The sequence below is a fragment of the Oncorhynchus mykiss genome, chromosome 24 (genome assembly GCF_013265735.2).
Source record: "Oncorhynchus mykiss isolate Arlee chromosome 24, USDA_OmykA_1.1, whole genome shotgun sequence".
NCBI classification, from domain to species: domain Eukaryota; kingdom Metazoa; phylum Chordata; class Actinopteri; order Salmoniformes; family Salmonidae; genus Oncorhynchus; species Oncorhynchus mykiss.
The window spans coordinates 29560982-29578298 of NC_048588.1; the positions used below are offsets into that span (position 1 = coordinate 29560982).

The 17317-nt window shown below is 41.7% G+C and overlaps 1 protein-coding gene across 3 annotated transcripts in view; it reads left to right on the forward strand.

Annotated features, from left to right (window-relative positions):
* Positions 1 to 17317, forward strand: part of LOC110503387 (protocadherin Fat 3) — a 347421-nt gene that overhangs the window by 248997 nt on the left and 81107 nt on the right. The window lies entirely within an intron of this gene.

Consider the following 17317-nt stretch of genomic DNA (forward strand, 5'->3'; position numbering starts at 1 on the left):
TAACAGTGGTGTGATTTAGGCCGGTCATAGAAATCCATATTCATTTACACAGATGCCACGCCAGATCAATGAGGAATAAACAGAGGGAGAATGATTATGATTTTGTTGTCCCGTGCTGTGAAGTCTTATCGATATCTACAGAGATGAGCCTAATGTTATTGGCTCCCATTTGTTTCAGACTGTAGGTTTGGTGCAGAGGTTTGTATTGATGTGACTTGTACTGTACGTCTGATCAGATTTAGCAGGGGTTTATAGATCAGATTTAGCAGGGGTTTGTAGATCAGATTTAGCAGGGGTTTAGAGATCAGATTTAGCAGAGGTTTGTAGATCAGATTTAGCAGGGGTTTAGAGATCAGATTTTGCAGAGGTTTGTAGATCAGATTTAGCAGTAGTTTAGAGATCAGATTTAACAGGGGGTTTGTATATCAGATTTAGGACATAGCCTGTTAGCATGGAATCAAATCAAAGTGTATTTGTCACGTGCGCCGAATACAACAGGTGAAATGTTTACTTACAGGCTCTAACCAATAGTGCAAAAAAGGTATTAAGTGAACAATAGGCATGTAAAGAAATAAAACAACAGTAAAAAGACAGGCTATAAAAGTAGCGAGGCTATAAAAGTAGCGAGGCTACATACAGACACCGGTTAGTGAGGCTGATTGAGGTGGTATGTACATGAGATATGGTTAAAGTGACTATGCATATATGATGAACAGAGAGTAGAGGTAATGTGTTGGCGGGTTGGCGGGTGGCGGGACACAATGCAGATAGTGCGGTTAGCCAATGTGCGGGAGCACTGGATGGTCAGCCCAATTGAGGTAGTATGTACATGAATGTATAGTTAAAGTGACTTTACATATATGATAAACAGAGAGTAGCAGCAGCGTAAAAAGAGGGTTTGGGGGGGAGCACACAATGCAAATAGTCCGGGTAGCCATTTTATCACCTGTTCAGGAGTCTTATGTCTTTGGGGTAAAAACTGCTGAGAAGCCTTTTTGTCCTAGACTTGGCACTCCGGTAGCGCTTGCCATGCGGTAGTAGAGAGAACAGTCTATGACTGGCCATGGGCCAGCATGGCCTGTACCACGAACATGCTGTTGTTTCTTCAAAAAGGGATACAACATCAGAGACATTTGACCATAAATATGTTATTCCTTCTTCTAGCCTTTCACCAGAAATGATTGATTTACGGTGACCTTCATGTTTGTGTAAAATATTACTGTTGTCTGATTTTGATGGAATGTTAGTATACTGCTTTTTGACCTGTGGTATGTTGTTTTCTTAGGTATCTTTAGATGAATTCAGTCACAATTTAGGAGTTGGGTAGAGCATCATCACTTTTCCTCTTGTCATGTCAGTCATTACCTTATCTATAACGTGTCAGAAATGTCCAGATCAACTAGCCCATGTCAGTCATTACCTTATCTATAACGTGTCAGAAATGTCCCAGATCAACTAGCCCATGTCAGTCATTACCTTATCTATAACGTGTCAGAAATGTCCAGATCAACTAGCCCATGTCAGTCATTACCTTATCTATAACGTGTCAGAAATGTCCAGATCAACTATCCCATGTCAGTCATTACCTTATCTATAACGTGTCAGAAATGTCCCAGATCAACTATCCCATGTCAGTCATTACCTTATCTATAACGTGTCAGAAATGTCCAGATCAACTATCCCATGTCAGTCATTACCTTATCTATAACGTGTCAGAAATGTCCTGATCAACTATCCCATGTCAGTCATTACCTTATCTATAACGTGTCAGAAATGTCCAGATCAACTATCCCATGTCAGTCATTACCTTATCTATAACGTGTCAGAAATGTCCTGATCAACTATCCCATGTCAGTCATTACCTTATCTATAACGTGTCAGAAATGTCCAGATCAACTACCCCATGTCAGTCATTACCTTCTTTATAACGTGTCAGAAATGTCCAGATCAACTACCCCATGTCAGTCATTACCTTATCTATAATGTGTCAGAAATGTCCAGATCAACTAACCCATGTCAGTCATTACCTTATTGATAATGTGTCAGAAATGTCCAGATCAACTAACCCATGTCAGTCATTACCTTATTGATAATGTCTCAGAAATGTCCAGATCAACTACCCCATGTCAGTCATTACCTTCTTTATAACGTATCAGAAATGTCCAGATCAACAAGCCCATGTCAGTCATTACCTTATCTATAACGTGTCAGAAATGTCCTGATCAACTACCCCATGTCAGTCATTACCTTATCTATAACGTGTCAGAAATGTCCAGATCAACTACCCCATGTCAGTCATTACCTTCTTTATAACGTATCAGAAATGTCCAGATCAACTAGCCCATGTCAGTCATTACCTTATCTATAACGTGTCAGAAATGTCCAGATCAACTAGCCCATGTCAGTCATTACCTTATCTATAACGTGTCAGAAATGTCCAGATCAACTAACCCATGTCAGTCATTACCTTATCTATAACGTGTCAGAAATGTCCCAGATCAACTATCCCATGTCAGTCATTACCTTATCTATAACGTGTCAGAAATGTCCAGATCAACTATCCCATGTCAGTCATTACCTTATCTATAACGTGTCAGAAATGTCCAGATCAACTAGCCCATGTCAGTCATTACCTTATCTATAACGTGTCAGAAATGTCCAGATCAACTAACCCATGTCAGTCATTACCTTATCTATAACGTGTCAGAAATGTCCAGATCAACTACCCCATGTCAGTCATTACCTTATCTATAACGTGTCAGAAATGTCCAGATCAACTACCCCATGTCAGTCATTACCTTCTTTATAACGTGTCAGAAATGTCCAGATCAACTACCCCATGTCAGTCATTACCTTATCTATAATGTGTCAGAAATGTCCAGATCAACTAACCCATTGTAGTCATTACCTTATTGATAATGTGTCAGAAATGTCCAGATCAACTAACCCATGTCAGTCATTACCTTATTGATAATGTGTCAGAAATGTCCAGATCAACTACCCCATGTCAGTCATTACCTTATCTATAACGTGTCAGAAATGTCCAGATCAACTAGCCCATGTCAGTCATTACCTTATCTATAACGTGTCAGAAATGTCCAGATCAACTAACCCATGTCAGTCATTACCTTATCTATAACGTGTCAGAAATGTCCAGATCAACTAGCCCATGTCAGTCATTACCTTCTTTATAACGTATCAGAAATGTCCAGATCAACTAGCCCATGTCAGTCATTACCTTATCTATAACGTGTCAGAAATGTCCAGATCAACTAGCCCATGTCAGTCATTACCTTATCTATAACGTGTCAGAAATGTCCAGATCAACTAACCCATGTCAGTCATTACCTTATCTATAACGTGTCAGAAATGTCCAGATCAACTACCCCATGTCAGTCATTACCTTATCTATAACGTGTCAGAAATGTCCAGATCAACTACCCCATGTCAGTCATTACCTTATCTATAACGTGTCAGAAATGTCCAGATCAACTACCCCATGTCAGTCATTACCTTATCTATAACGTGTCAGAAATGTCCTGATCAACTATCCCATGTCAGTCATTACCTTATCTATAACGTGTCAGAAATGTCCAGATCAACTATCCCATGTCAGTCATTACCTTATCTATAACGTGTCAGAAATGTCCAGATCAACTAGCCCATGTCAGTCATTACCTTCTTTATAACGTATCAGAAATGTCCAGATCAACTAGCCCATGTCAGTCATTACCTTATCTATAACGTGTCAGAAATGTCCAGATCAACTAGCCCATGTCAGTCATTACCTTATCTATAACGTGTCAGAAATGTCCAGATCAACTAACCCATGTCAGTCATTACCTTATCTATAACGTGTCAGAAATGTCCAGATCAACTACCCCATGTCAGTCATTACCTTATCTATAACGTGTCAGAAATGTCCAGATCAACTACCCCATGTCAGTCATTACCTCATCTATAACGTGTCAGAAATGTCCAGATCAACTACCCCATGTCAGTCATTACCTTATCTATAACGTATCAGAAATGTCCAGATCAACAAGCCCATGTCAGTCATTACCTTATCTATAACGTGTCAGAAATGTCCTGATCAACTACCCCATGTCAGTCATTACCTTATCTATAACGTGTCAGAAATGTCCAGATCAACTACCCCATGTCAGTCATTACCTTCTTTATAACGTATCAGAAATGTCCAGATCAACTAGCCCATGTCAGTCATTACCTTATCTATAACGTGTCAGAAATGTCCAGATCAACTAGCCCATGTCAGTCATTACCTTATCTATAACGTGTCAGAAATGTCCAGATCAACTAACCCATGTCAGTCATTACCTTATCTATAACGTGTCAGAAATGTCCCAGATCAACTATCCCATGTCAGTCATTACCTTATCTATAACGTGTCAGAAATGTCCAGATCAACTATCCCATGTCAGTCATTACCTTATCTATAACGTGTCAGAAATGTCCAGATCAACTAGCCCATGTCAGTCATTACCTTATCTATAACGTGTCAGAAATGTCCAGATCAACTAACCCATGTCAGTCATTACCTTATCTATAACGTGTCAGAAATGTCCAGATCAACTACCCCATGTCAGTCATTACCTTATCTATAACGTGTCAGAAATGTCCAGATCAACTACCCCATGTCAGTCATTACCTTCTTTATAACGTGTCAGAAATGTCCAGATCAACTACCCCATGTCAGTCATTACCTTATCTATAATGTGTCAGAAATGTCCAGATCAACTAACCCATTGTAGTCATTACCTTATTGATAATGTGTCAGAAATGTCCAGATCAACTAACCCATGTCAGTCATTACCTTATTGATAATGTGTCAGAAATGTCCAGATCAACTACCCCATGTCAGTCATTACCTTATCTATAACGTGTCAGAAATGTCCAGATCAACTAGCCCATGTCAGTCATTACCTTCTTTATAACGTATCAGAAATGTCCAGATCAACTAGCCCATGTCAGTCATTACCTTATCTATAACGTGTCAGAAATGTCCAGATCAACTAGCCCATGTCAGTCATTACCTTATCTATAACGTGTCAGAAATGTCCAGATCAACTAACCCATGTCAGTCATTACCTTATCTATAACGTGTCAGAAATGTCCAGATCAACTACCCCATGTCAGTCATTACCTTATCTATAACGTGTCAGAAATGTCCAGATCAACTACCCCATGTCAGTCATTACCTTATCTATAACGTGTCAGAAATGTCCAGATCAACTACCCCATGTCAGTCATTACCTTATCTATAACGTGTCAGAAATGTCCTGATCAACTATCCCATGTCAGTCATTACCTTATCTATAACGTGTCAGAAATGTCCAGATCAACTATCCCATGTCAGTCATTACCTTATCTATAACGTGTCAGAAATGTCCAGATCAACTAGCCCATGTCAGTCATTACCTTCTTTATAACGTATCAGAAATGTCCAGATCAACTAGCCCATGTCAGTCATTACCTTATCTATAACGTGTCAGAAATGTCCAGATCAACTAGCCCATGTCAGTCATTACCTTATCTATAACGTGTCAGAAATGTCCAGATCAACTAACCCATGTCAGTCATTACCTTATCTATAACGTGTCAGAAATGTCCAGATCAACTACCCCATGTCAGTCATTACCTTATCTATAACGTGTCAGAAATGTCCAGATCAACTACCCCATGTCAGTCATTACCTTATCTATAACGTGTCAGAAATGTCCAGATCAACTACCCCATGTCAGTCATTACCTTATCTATAACGTGTCAGAAATGTCCAGATCAACTAGCCCATTTCAGTCATTACCTTATCTATAACGTGTCAGAAATGTCCAGATCAACTAGCCCATGTCAGTCATTACCTTATCTATAACGTGTCAAATGTCCTGATCAACTAGCCCATGTCAGTCATTAACTTATCTATAACGTGTCAGAAATGTCCAGATCAACTAGCCCATGTCAGTCATTACCTTATCTATAACGTGTCAGAAATGTCCAGATCAACTACCCCATGTCAGTCATTACCTTCTTTATAACGTGTCAGAAATGTCCAGATCAACTACCCCATGTCAGTCATTACCTTATCTATAACGTGTCAGAAATGTCCAGATCAACTAGCCCATGTCAGTCATTACCTTCTTTATAACGTGTCAGAAATGTCCTGATCAACTAGCCCATGTCAGTCATTACCTTATCTATAACGTGTCAGAAATGTCCAGATCAACTACCCCATGTCAGTCATTACCTTATCTATAACGTGTCAGAAATGTCCCAGATCAACTAGCCCATGTCAGTCATTACCTTATCTATAACGTGTCAGCAATGTCCAGATCAACTACCCCATGTCAGTCATTACCTCATCTATAACGTGTCAGAAATGTCCAGATCAACTAGCCCATGTCAGTCATTACCTTATCTATAACGTGTCAGAAATGTCCAGATCAACTAGCCCATGTCAGTCATTACCTTATCTATAACATGTCAGAAATGTCCAGATGAACTAGCCCATGTCAGTCATTACCTTATCTATAACGTGTCAGAAATGTCCAGATCAACTAGCCCATGTCAGTCATTACCTTATCTATAACGTGTCAGAAATGTCCAAATCAACTAGCCCATGTCAGTCATTACCTTATCTATAACGTGTCAGAAATGTCCAGATCAACTATCCCATGTCAGTCATTACCTTATCTATAACGTGTCAGAAATGTCCAGATCAACTATCCCATGTCAGTCATTACCTTATCTATAACGTGTCAGAAATGTCCAGATCAACTATCCCATGTCAGTCATTACCTTATCTATAACGTGTCAGAAATGTCCAGATCAACTAGCCCATGTCAGTCATTACCTTATTTATAACGTGTCAGAAATGTCCCAGATCAACTAACCCATGTCAGTCATTACCTTATCTATAACGTGTCAGAAATGTCCAGGTCAACTAGCCCATGTCAGTCATTACCTTATTTATAACGTGTCAGAAATGTCCAGATCAACTATCCCATGTCAGTCATTACCTTATTGATAACGTGTCAGAAATGTCCTGATCAACTATCCCATGTCAGTCATTACCTTATCTATAACGTGTCAGAAATGTCCAGATCAACTAGCCCATGTCAGTCATTACCTTATCTATAACGTGTCAGACATGTCCTGATCAACTACCCCATGTCAGTCATTACCTTATCTATAACGTGTCAGAAATGTCCAGATCAACTAGCCCATTTCAGTCATTACCTTATCTATAACGTGTCAGAAATGTCCAGATCAACTAGCCCATGTCAGTCATTACCTTATCTATAACGTGTCAAATGTCCTGATCAACTAGCCCATGTCAGTCATTAACTTATCTATAACGTGTCAGAAATGTCCAGATCAACTAGCCCATGTCAGTCATTACCTTATCTATAACGTGTCAGAAATGTCCAGATCAACTACCCCATGTCAGTCATTACCTTCTTTATAACGTGTCAGAAATGTCCAGATCAACTACCCCATGTCAGTCATTACCTTATCTATAACGTGTCAGAAATGTCCAGTTCAACTAGCCCATGTCAGTCATTACCTTCTTTATAACGTGTCAGAAATGTCCTGATCAACTAGCCCATGTCAGTCATTACCTTATCTATAACGTGTCAGAAATGTCCAGATCAACTACCCCATGTCAGTCATTACCTTATCTATAACGTGTCAGAAATGTCCCAGATCAACTAGCCCATGTCAGTCATTACCTTATCTATAACGTGTCAGCAATGTCCAGATCAACTACCCCATGTCAGTCATTACCTCATCTATAACGTGTCAGAAATGTCCAGATCAACTAGCCCATGTCAGTCATTACCTTATCTATAACGTGTCAGAAATGTCCAGATCAACTAGCCCATGTCAGTCATTACCTTATCTATAACATGTCAGAAATGTCCAGATCAACTAGCCCATGTCAGTCATTACCTTATCTATAACGTGTCAGAAATGTCCAGATCAACTAGCCCATGTCAGTCATTACCTTATCTATAACGTGTCAGAAATGTCCAAATCAACTAGCCCATGTCAGTCATTACCTTATCTATAACGTGTCAGAAATGTCCAGATCAACTATCCCATGTCAGTCATTACCTTATCTATAACGTGTCAGAAATGTCCAGATCAACTATCCCATGTCAGTCATTACCTTATCTATAACGTGTCAGAAATGTCCAGATCAACTATCCCATGTCAGTCATTACCTTATCTATAACGTGTCAGAAATGTCCAGATCAACTAGCCCATTTCAGTCATTACCTTATCTATAACGTGTCAGAAATGTCCAGATCAACTAGCCCATGTCAGTCATTACCTTATCTATAACGTGTCAAATGTCCTGATCAACTAGCCCATGTCAGTCATTAACTTATCTATAACGTGTCAGAAATGTCCAGATCAACTAGCCCATGTCAGTCATTACCTTATCTATAACGTGTCAGAAATGTCCAGATCAACTACCCCATGTCAGTCATTACCTTCTTTATAACGTGTCAGAAATGTCCAGATCAACTACCCCATGTCAGTCATTACCTTATCTATAACGTGTCAGAAATGTCCAGTTCAACTAGCCCATGTCAGTCATTACCTTCTTTATAACGTGTCAGAAATGTCCTGATCAACTAGCCCATGTCAGTCATTACCTTATCTATAACGTGTCAGAAATGTCCAGATCAACTACCCCATGTCAGTCATTACCTTATCTATAACGTGTCAGAAATGTCCCAGATCAACTAGCCCATGTCAGTCATTACCTTATCTATAACGTGTCAGCAATGTCCAGATCAACTACCCCATGTCAGTCATTACCTCATCTATAACGTGTCAGAAATGTCCAGATCAACTAGCCCATGTCAGTCATTACCTTATCTATAACGTGTCAGAAATGTCCAGATCAACTAGCCCATGTCAGTCATTACCTTATCTATAACATGTCAGAAATGTCCAGATCAACTAGCCCATGTCAGTCATTACCTTATCTATAACGTGTCAGAAATGTCCAGATCAACTAGCCCATGTCAGTCATTACCTTATCTATAACGTGTCAGAAATGTCCAAATCAACTAGCCCATGTCAGTCATTACCTTATCTATAACGTGTCAGAAATGTCCAGATCAACTATCCCATGTCAGTCATTACCTTATCTATAACGTGTCAGAAATGTCCAGATCAACTATCCCATGTCAGTCATTACCTTATCTATAACGTGTCAGAAATGTCCAGATCAACTATCCCATGTCAGTCATTACCTTATCTATAACGTGTCAGAAATGTCCAGATCAACTAGCCCATGTCAGTCATTACCTTATTTATAACGTGTCAGAAATGTCCCAGATCAACTAACCCATGTCAGTCATTACCTTATCTATAACGTGTCAGAAATGTCCAGGTCAACTAGCCCATGTCAGTCATTACCTTATTTATAACGTGTCAGAAATGTCCAGATCAACTATCCCATGTCAGTCATTACCTTATTGATAACGTGTCAGAAATGTCCTGATCAACTATCCCATGTCAGTCATTACCTTATCTATAACGTGTCAGAAATGTCCAGATCAACTATCCCATGTCAGTCATTACCTTATCTATAACGTGTCAGAAATGTCCTGATCAACTATCCCATGTCAGTCATTACCTTATCTATAACGTGTCAGAAATGTCCAGATCAACTACCCCATGTCAGTCATTACCTTATCTATAACGTGTCAGAAATGTCCTGATCAACTATCCCATGTCAGTCATTACCTTATCTATAACGTGTCAGAAATGTCCAGATCAACTAGCCCATGTCAGTCATTACCTTATCTATAACGTGTCAGACATGTCCTGATCAACTATCCCATGTCAGTCATTACCTTATCTATAACGTGTCAGAAATGTCCTGATCAACTAGCCCATGTCAGTCATTACCTTATTGATAACGTGTCAGAAATGTCCAGATCAACTAGGCCATGTCAGTCATTACCTTCTTTACAACGTGTCAGAAATGTCCTGATCAACTAGCCCATGTCAGCTAATGTTTTTTATTTTGTTTTTTTTAGCCCATAGACTTTGTTTTAATGTTTGAGTCACTCAAATTTCACACGAGTACACATTAGACAGAGCAAAATGTATAGAAGCTTTAAACCTGCAAAATGTTCTCTCCACCAACAAGATGGGTGTGAACAAATTAACATCCACAATAAGGGTTAAGTGGCAATGGTTAAATGATTTAGTTGAGAGCCTCTCTCTCTCCTGATGAGGTGTGTGACCCAAGTGCTGCATGGACCAGAAGGGATTTTTCACTTGAACAGATAAAACTAAAGCACACACACACACACACACACACACACACACACACTAGAACAGGCACGCACAGGGTCAAAACCCCTATTCAGTGCAGCGGAAGAGAAAAGTGTTGCATCTGAGATCAGGGGAAGAAAAGCCTGCTTCCCGCATCTGAAGAAGGTCAAACGCACAATATTTGTGTGTGTGTGTGTGTGTGTGTGTTTCTAGTAGAGTAGTGTGTTTCTAGTAGCGTAGTGTGTTTCTAGTAGGGTAGTGTGTTTCTAGTAGTGTGTTTCTAGTAGTGTGTTTCTAGTAGTGTGTTTCTAGTAGGGTAGTGTGTTTCTAGTAGGGTAGTGTGTTTCTAGTAGGGTAGTGTGTTTCTAGTAGGGTAGTGTGTTTCTAGTAGGGTAGTGTGTTTCTAGTAGGGTAGTGTGTTTCTAGTAGTGTGTTTCTAGTAGTGTGTTTTTAGTAGTTTAGTGTGTTTCTAGTAGGGTAGTGTGTTTCTAGTAGTGTAGTGTGTTTCTAGTAGTGTGTTTCTAGTAGGGTAGTGTGTTTCTAGTAGTGTAGTGTGTTTCTAGTAGGGTAGTGTGTTTCTAGTAGGGTAGTGTGTTTCTAGTAGGGTAGTGTGTTTCTAGTAGTGTAGTGTGTTTCTAGCAGTGTGTTTCTAGTAGGGTAGTGTGTTTCTAGTAGGGTAGTGTGTTTCTAGTAGTGTAGTGTGTTTCTAGTAGTGTGTTTCTAGTAGGGTAGTGTGTTTCTAGTAGTGTAGTGGGTTTCTAGTAGGGTAGTGTGTTTCTAGTAGGGTAGTGTGTTTCTAGCAGTGTTTTTCTAGTAGGGTAGTGTGTTTCTAGTAGGGTAGTGTGTTTCTAGTAGGGTAGTGTGTTTCTAGTAGTGTGTTTCTAGCAGTGTGTTTCTAGTAGGGTAGTGTGTTTCTAGTAGGGTAGTGTGTTTCTAGTAGGGTAGTGTGTTTCTAGTAGGGTAGTGTGTTTCTAGTAGGGTAGTGTGTTTCTAGCAGTGTGTTTCTAGTAGGGTAGTGTGTTTCTAGTAGTGTAGTGTGTTTCTAGTAGGGTAGTGTGTTTCTAGTAGTGTAGTGTGTTTCTAGTAGGGTAGTGTGTTTCTAGTAGTGTAGTGTGTTTCTAGTAGTGTAGTGTGTTTCTAGTAGGGTAGTGTGTTTCTAGTAGTGTGTTTCTAGTAGTGTAGTGTGTTTCTAGTAGGGTAGTGTGTTTCTAGCAGTGTGTTTCTAGTAGGGTAGTGTGTTTCTAGTAGTGTAGTGTGTTTCTAGTAGGGTAGTGTGTTTCTAGTAGGGTAGTGTGTTTCTAGTAGTGTGTTTCTAGTAGTGTGTTTCTAGCAGTGTGTTTCTAGTAGGGTAGTGTGTTTCTAGTAGTGTGTTTCTAGTAGGGTAGTGTGTTTCTAGTAGTGTGTTTCTAGTAGGGTGGTGTGTTTCTAGTAGTGTGTTTCTAGCAGTGTGTTTCTAGTAGGGTGGTGTGTTTCTAGTAGTGTGTTTCTAGCAGTGTGTTTCTAGTAGGGTAGTGTGTTTCTAGTAGTGTGTTTCTAGTAGCGTAGTGTGTTTCTAGTAGGGTAGTGTGTTTCTAGCAGTGTGTTTCTAGCAGTGTGTTTCTAGTAGGGTAGTGTGTTTCTAGTAGGGTAGTGTGTTTCTAGTAGGGTAGTGTGTTTCTAGTAGGGTAGTGTGTTTCTAGAAGCGTAGTGTGTTTCTAGTAGCGTAGTGTGTTTCTAGTAGGGTAGTGTGTTTCTAGTAGCGTAGTGTGTTTCTAGTAGGGTAGTGTGTTTCTAGCAGTGTGTTTCTAGCAGTGTGTTTCTAGTAGTGTAGTGTGTTTCTAGTAGGGTAGTGTGTTTCTAGCAGTGTGTTTCTAGCAGTGTGTTTCTAGTAGTGTAGTGTGTTTCTAGTAGGGTAGTGTGTTTCTAGTAGGGTAGTGTGTTTCTAGTAGGGTAGTGTGTTTCTAGTAGGGTAGTGTGTTTCTAGTAGTGTAGTGTGTTTCTAGTAGGGTGTTTATAGTAGTGTGTTTATAGTAGTCTGTTTCTAGTAGGGTAATGTGTTTCTAGTAGTGTGTTTCTAGTAGTGTGTTTCTAGTAGGGTAGTGTGTTTCTAGTAGTGTAGTTTGTTTCTAGTAGTGTGTTTCTAGTAGTGTAGTGTGTTTCTAGTAGTGTGTTTCTAGTAGGGTGTTTCTAGTAGTGTGTTTATAGTAGTCTGTTTCTAGTAGGCTAGTGTGTTTCTAGTAGTGTTTTTCTAGTAGTGTGTTTCTAGTAGTGTGTTTCTAGTAGGGTAGTTTGTTTCTAGTAGTGTAGTGTGTTTCTAGTAGGGTAGTGTGTTTCTAGTAGTGTGTTTCTAGTAGGGTGTTTATAGTAGTGTGTTTCTAGTAGTGTGTTTCTAGTAGGGTAGTGTGTTTCTAGTAGGGTAGTTTGTTTCTAGTAGTGTGTTTCTAGTAGTGTAGTGTGTTTCTAGTATGGTAGTGTGTTTCTAGTTGGACATTGTTTTCATTAGGGTAGTGTGTTTGTAGTAGGGTAGTTTGTTTTCAGTAGGGTAGTGTGTTTTCAGTAGGGTAGTGTGTTTTCAGTAGGGTAGTGTATTTCTAGTAGTGTAGTGTGTTTTCAGTAGTGTAGTGTGTTTTCAGTAGGGTAGTGTGTTTCTAGTTGGGTAGTGTGTTTCTAGTTGGGTAGTGTGTTTGTAACAAGATCCCCAAACTCATGGAAGTTTGTCTTGTTTTCCACGTTTCAGGGTGACTTTTCACCATCTTTCATTACTTTCAGAGTGAGAGAGAAATGCAAGAGAGTGATAAAACAAAGGCGTTTAGCCTGTCAAACCAACTCAGAGAAGGTGCATTGTAACTTGGAGCTTCAGTGAAAACAGCATTTTCCCACCCTAGACTATTTTGTCCAAATCATGCTGTGTTGTTGTTGCTTTGTGGTTCTAGTTGAGGACTTTTTGGCACTACCCTCAATGGCAGACAGACAAATATAATCTGCCTTTGGTGTTTCCAACAGCTGGCATTCTTTATTCCCCACCCACCCGTGCTACTCTCCACTCAAACCTACTACTGCGCCCAAGCAGACATGTCCTTATGCAACGCTCCTCTCAATCGCGCCTCTTAGACTTTTCCCAACCACTTAAATTGCCTGTTCCATGTTAACATACACAACCGTTCAGAAGTTTGGGGTCAAAGGAGTTGCCTGTCCCAGAGTTTCCTCTTCACTGTTGATGTTGAGACTGGTGTTTTGTGGGTACTATTTAATGAAGCTGCCAGTTGAGGACTTGTGAGGTGTCTGTTTCTCAAACTAGAAACTCTAATGTATTTGTCCTCTTGCTCAGTTGTGCACCTGGGCCTCCCACTCCTCTTTCTATTCTGGTTAGAGCCAGTTTGCGCTGTTCAGAGAAGGAAGTAGTACACAGCATTGTACAAGATCTTCAGTTTCTTGACAATTTCTCACATGGAATAGCCTTAATTTCTCAGAACAAGAATAGACTGACGAGTTTCAAAAGAAAGGTTTTTCTTTCTGGCCATTTTGAGCCTTTAATCGAACCCACAAGTGCTGATGCTCCAGATACTCGTCTAAAGAAGGCCAGTTTTATTGCTTCTTTAATCAGGACAACAGTTTTCAGCTGTGTTAACATCATTGCAAAAGGGTTTTATAAAGATCAATTATCATTTTAAAATTATAAACTTGTATTAGCTAACACAACGTGCCATTGGAACGCAGGAGTGATGATAATGATAATGGGCCTCTGTACGTCTTTGTAGAGATTCCATAAAAATTCTAGCGTTTCCAGCGACAATAGTAATTTACAACATTAACAATGTCTACACTGTATTTCTGATCAATGTTACGTTTTTTAATGGACAAAAAATGTGCTTTTATTTGAAAAAATAAGGACATTTCTAAGTGACCCCAAACTTTTGAACGGTATTGTATGTATAGTATAATACACTGATACCTCAATAGCTGTTGGGTCTTCTGTAATAATGTCTTTGTATAATCAGAAGCTTAGTGTATACAGTATATTGGTATGTTTTAGCTGCATTAGCGTATGTTCAGTGTATGCTAGCTAGCTTGTCTGTGCTGTCCTTGCGCTGCTGTATGTTGTTGACAGGCCATGTATTCCCCAGGCTCTCCTGTCTCTCTTTAATTCTGTTTCTCTCTTTGGTTCTCTCTCTCCTCTCTCGCTCATGAATGGAGATCTGTTCATGTTGACCTTTAGTGAATATTGTTGTCCTTCACTGTGGCCGCCACTTGCTTGTTCACCCTTTTCCCTCTCTGTCTCTACCTCTCTCTCACTGTGCTGTACAAAGCGGATTACATTCACTCACAGAGGGGTCAACCGCCACAGGCTCGGAGGGATGTTCCCAAAGTTCTTCATTTCTCATTCATCCTCTGTTCTTCCCTTATGCTGTCGTTTAGGTTCCTTTCACACACCCCTGTTGTCTTTCCCAGCTCCCTCCCTCCCTCCTTCTCTCCATTCAATTCAATTCAAGGGCTTTATTGGCATGGGAAACATATGTTAACATTGCCAAAGCAAGTGAGGTAGATAATATACAATAAAATGAACAGTAAACATTACACTCAGAGGTTCCAAAAGAATAAAGACATTTCAAATGTCATATTATGTCTATATAGTGTTGTAACGATGTGCAAATAGTTAAACTACAATAGGGAAAATAAATAAAATAAAATATGGGTTGTTTTTACAGTGGTGTTTGTTCTTCACTGGTTGCCCTTTTCTTGTGGCAACAGATCACACATCTTGCTGCTATGATGGCACACTGTGGTATTTCACCCAGTAGATATGGGAGTTTACTATCCCTACCTCCTCCTTCCCCCCTCTCCCTAGCTACCTCCCTCTCCCACTACTACCCCTCCACCACCCCTCCCTCTCTCTCTCTCCCACTACTACCCCTCCACCACCCCTCCCTCACTCTCTCTCCCACTACTACCCCTCCACCACCCCTCCCTCACTCTCTCTCCCACTACTACCCCTCCACCACCCCTCCCTCACTCTCTCTCCCACTACTACCCCTCCACCACCCCTCCCTCACTCTCTCTCCCACTACTACCCCTCTACCAACCCCCCTCTCTCTCTTCCACTAATACCCCTCTACCACCACCCCTCACTCTCTCTCCCAATACTACCCCTCCACCACCCCTCCCTCACTCTCTCTCCCACTACTACCCCTCCACCACCCCTCCCTCACTCTCTCTCCCACTACTACCCCTCCACCACCCCTCCCTCACTCTCTCTCCCACTACTACCCCTCTACCAACCCCCCCTCTCTCTCTTCCACTAATACCCCTCTACCACCACCCCTCACTCTCTCTCCCAATACTACCCCTCCAACACTCCTCCCTCACTCTCTCTCCCACTACTATCCCTCTATCAACCCCACTCACTCTCTCTCCCACTTCTAACCCTCCACCAACCCCCCTCACTCTCTCTTCCACTAATACCCCTCCAGCACCACCCCAACCCCCCTCACTCTCTCTCCCACTAATACCCCTCCAACACCCCTCCCTCACGCTCTCTCCCACTTCTACCCCTCCACCACCACCCCTCACTCTCTCTCCCACTACTGACCCTCCACCATCCCTCCCTCACTCTCTCTCCCACTACTAACTCTCCATCACCCCTCCCTCACTCTCTCTCCCACTACTACCCCTCCACCACTCCTCCCTCACTCTCTCTCCCACTACTACCCCTCCACCACTCCTCCCTCACTCTCTCTCTCACTACTGACCCTCCAACACCCTCCCTCACTCTCTCTCCCACTACTACCCCTCCACCACCCCTCCCTCACTCTCTCTCCCACTACTAACCCTCCACCACCTCTCCCTCACTCTCTCTCCCACTACTACCCCTCCACCACCCCTCCCTCAATCTCTTACTAATCCTCCACCACCCCAACCTCACTCTCTCTCCCACTTCTACCCCTCCACCACTCCTCCCTCACTCTCTTACTGACCCTCCACCACCCCTCCCTCACTCTCTCTCCCACTACTAACTCTCCATCACCCCTCCCTCACTCTCTCTCCCACTACTACCCCTCCACCACCCCTCACTCTCTCTCCCACTTCTAACCCTCCACCACCTCTCCCTCACTCTCTCTCCCACTACTACCCCTCCACCACCCTCCCTCACTCTCTCTCCCACTACTACCCCTCCACCACTCCTCCCTCACTCTCTCTCCCACTACTACCCCTCCACCACTCCTCCCTCACTCTCTCTCCCACTACTACCCCTCCACCACTCCTCCCTCACTCTCTCTCTCACTACTGACCCTCCAACACCCTCCCTCACTCTCTCTCCCACTACTACCCCTCCACCACCCCTCCCTCACTCTCTCTCCCACTACTAACCCTCCACCACCTTTCCCTCACTCTCTCTCCCACTACTACCCCTCCACCACCCCTCCCTCAATCTCTTACTAATCCTCCACCACCCCAACCTCACTCTCTCTCCCACTTCTACCCCTCCACCACTCCTCCCTCACTCTCTTACTGACCCTCCACCACCCCTCCCTCACTCTCTCTCCCACTACTACCCCTCCACCACCCTCCCTCACTCTCTCTTTAAATCATTAGCATTTCTCTCCGTATTGCGATGGTACCTCCTCGCTGTGTCATTTCTGAAATGACAGATTGACTTTTTAAACAAACCCAACAATAAGCGCTGGGGAAATTAATTGTAGCTTTGTGTTGAATTGATGGCAGCTGGCGACGTCCTTTATCTCCCCCCGAATATGAATATAAATGTGTTTTATTACGGGACGGCATGGATTCCATCTCTCATTGGCTAACTCATCCTCTGGTCCCTCCCCCTTTTGCATTTATCTACAAGAGGCTCTCCGTCATGGTGGAAGTAGGAACAGAGACAGATTAATTACCTGTCAGAACACAGGAAAGAAGATAAAAAGCAAAGCCATCCCCACTTGGGAAATATGACGATGTGTTCCAGTTGTCAGACAAACGCAGGACAGAATGACTGTTGTAATTAGTGTAGACGGGGAAA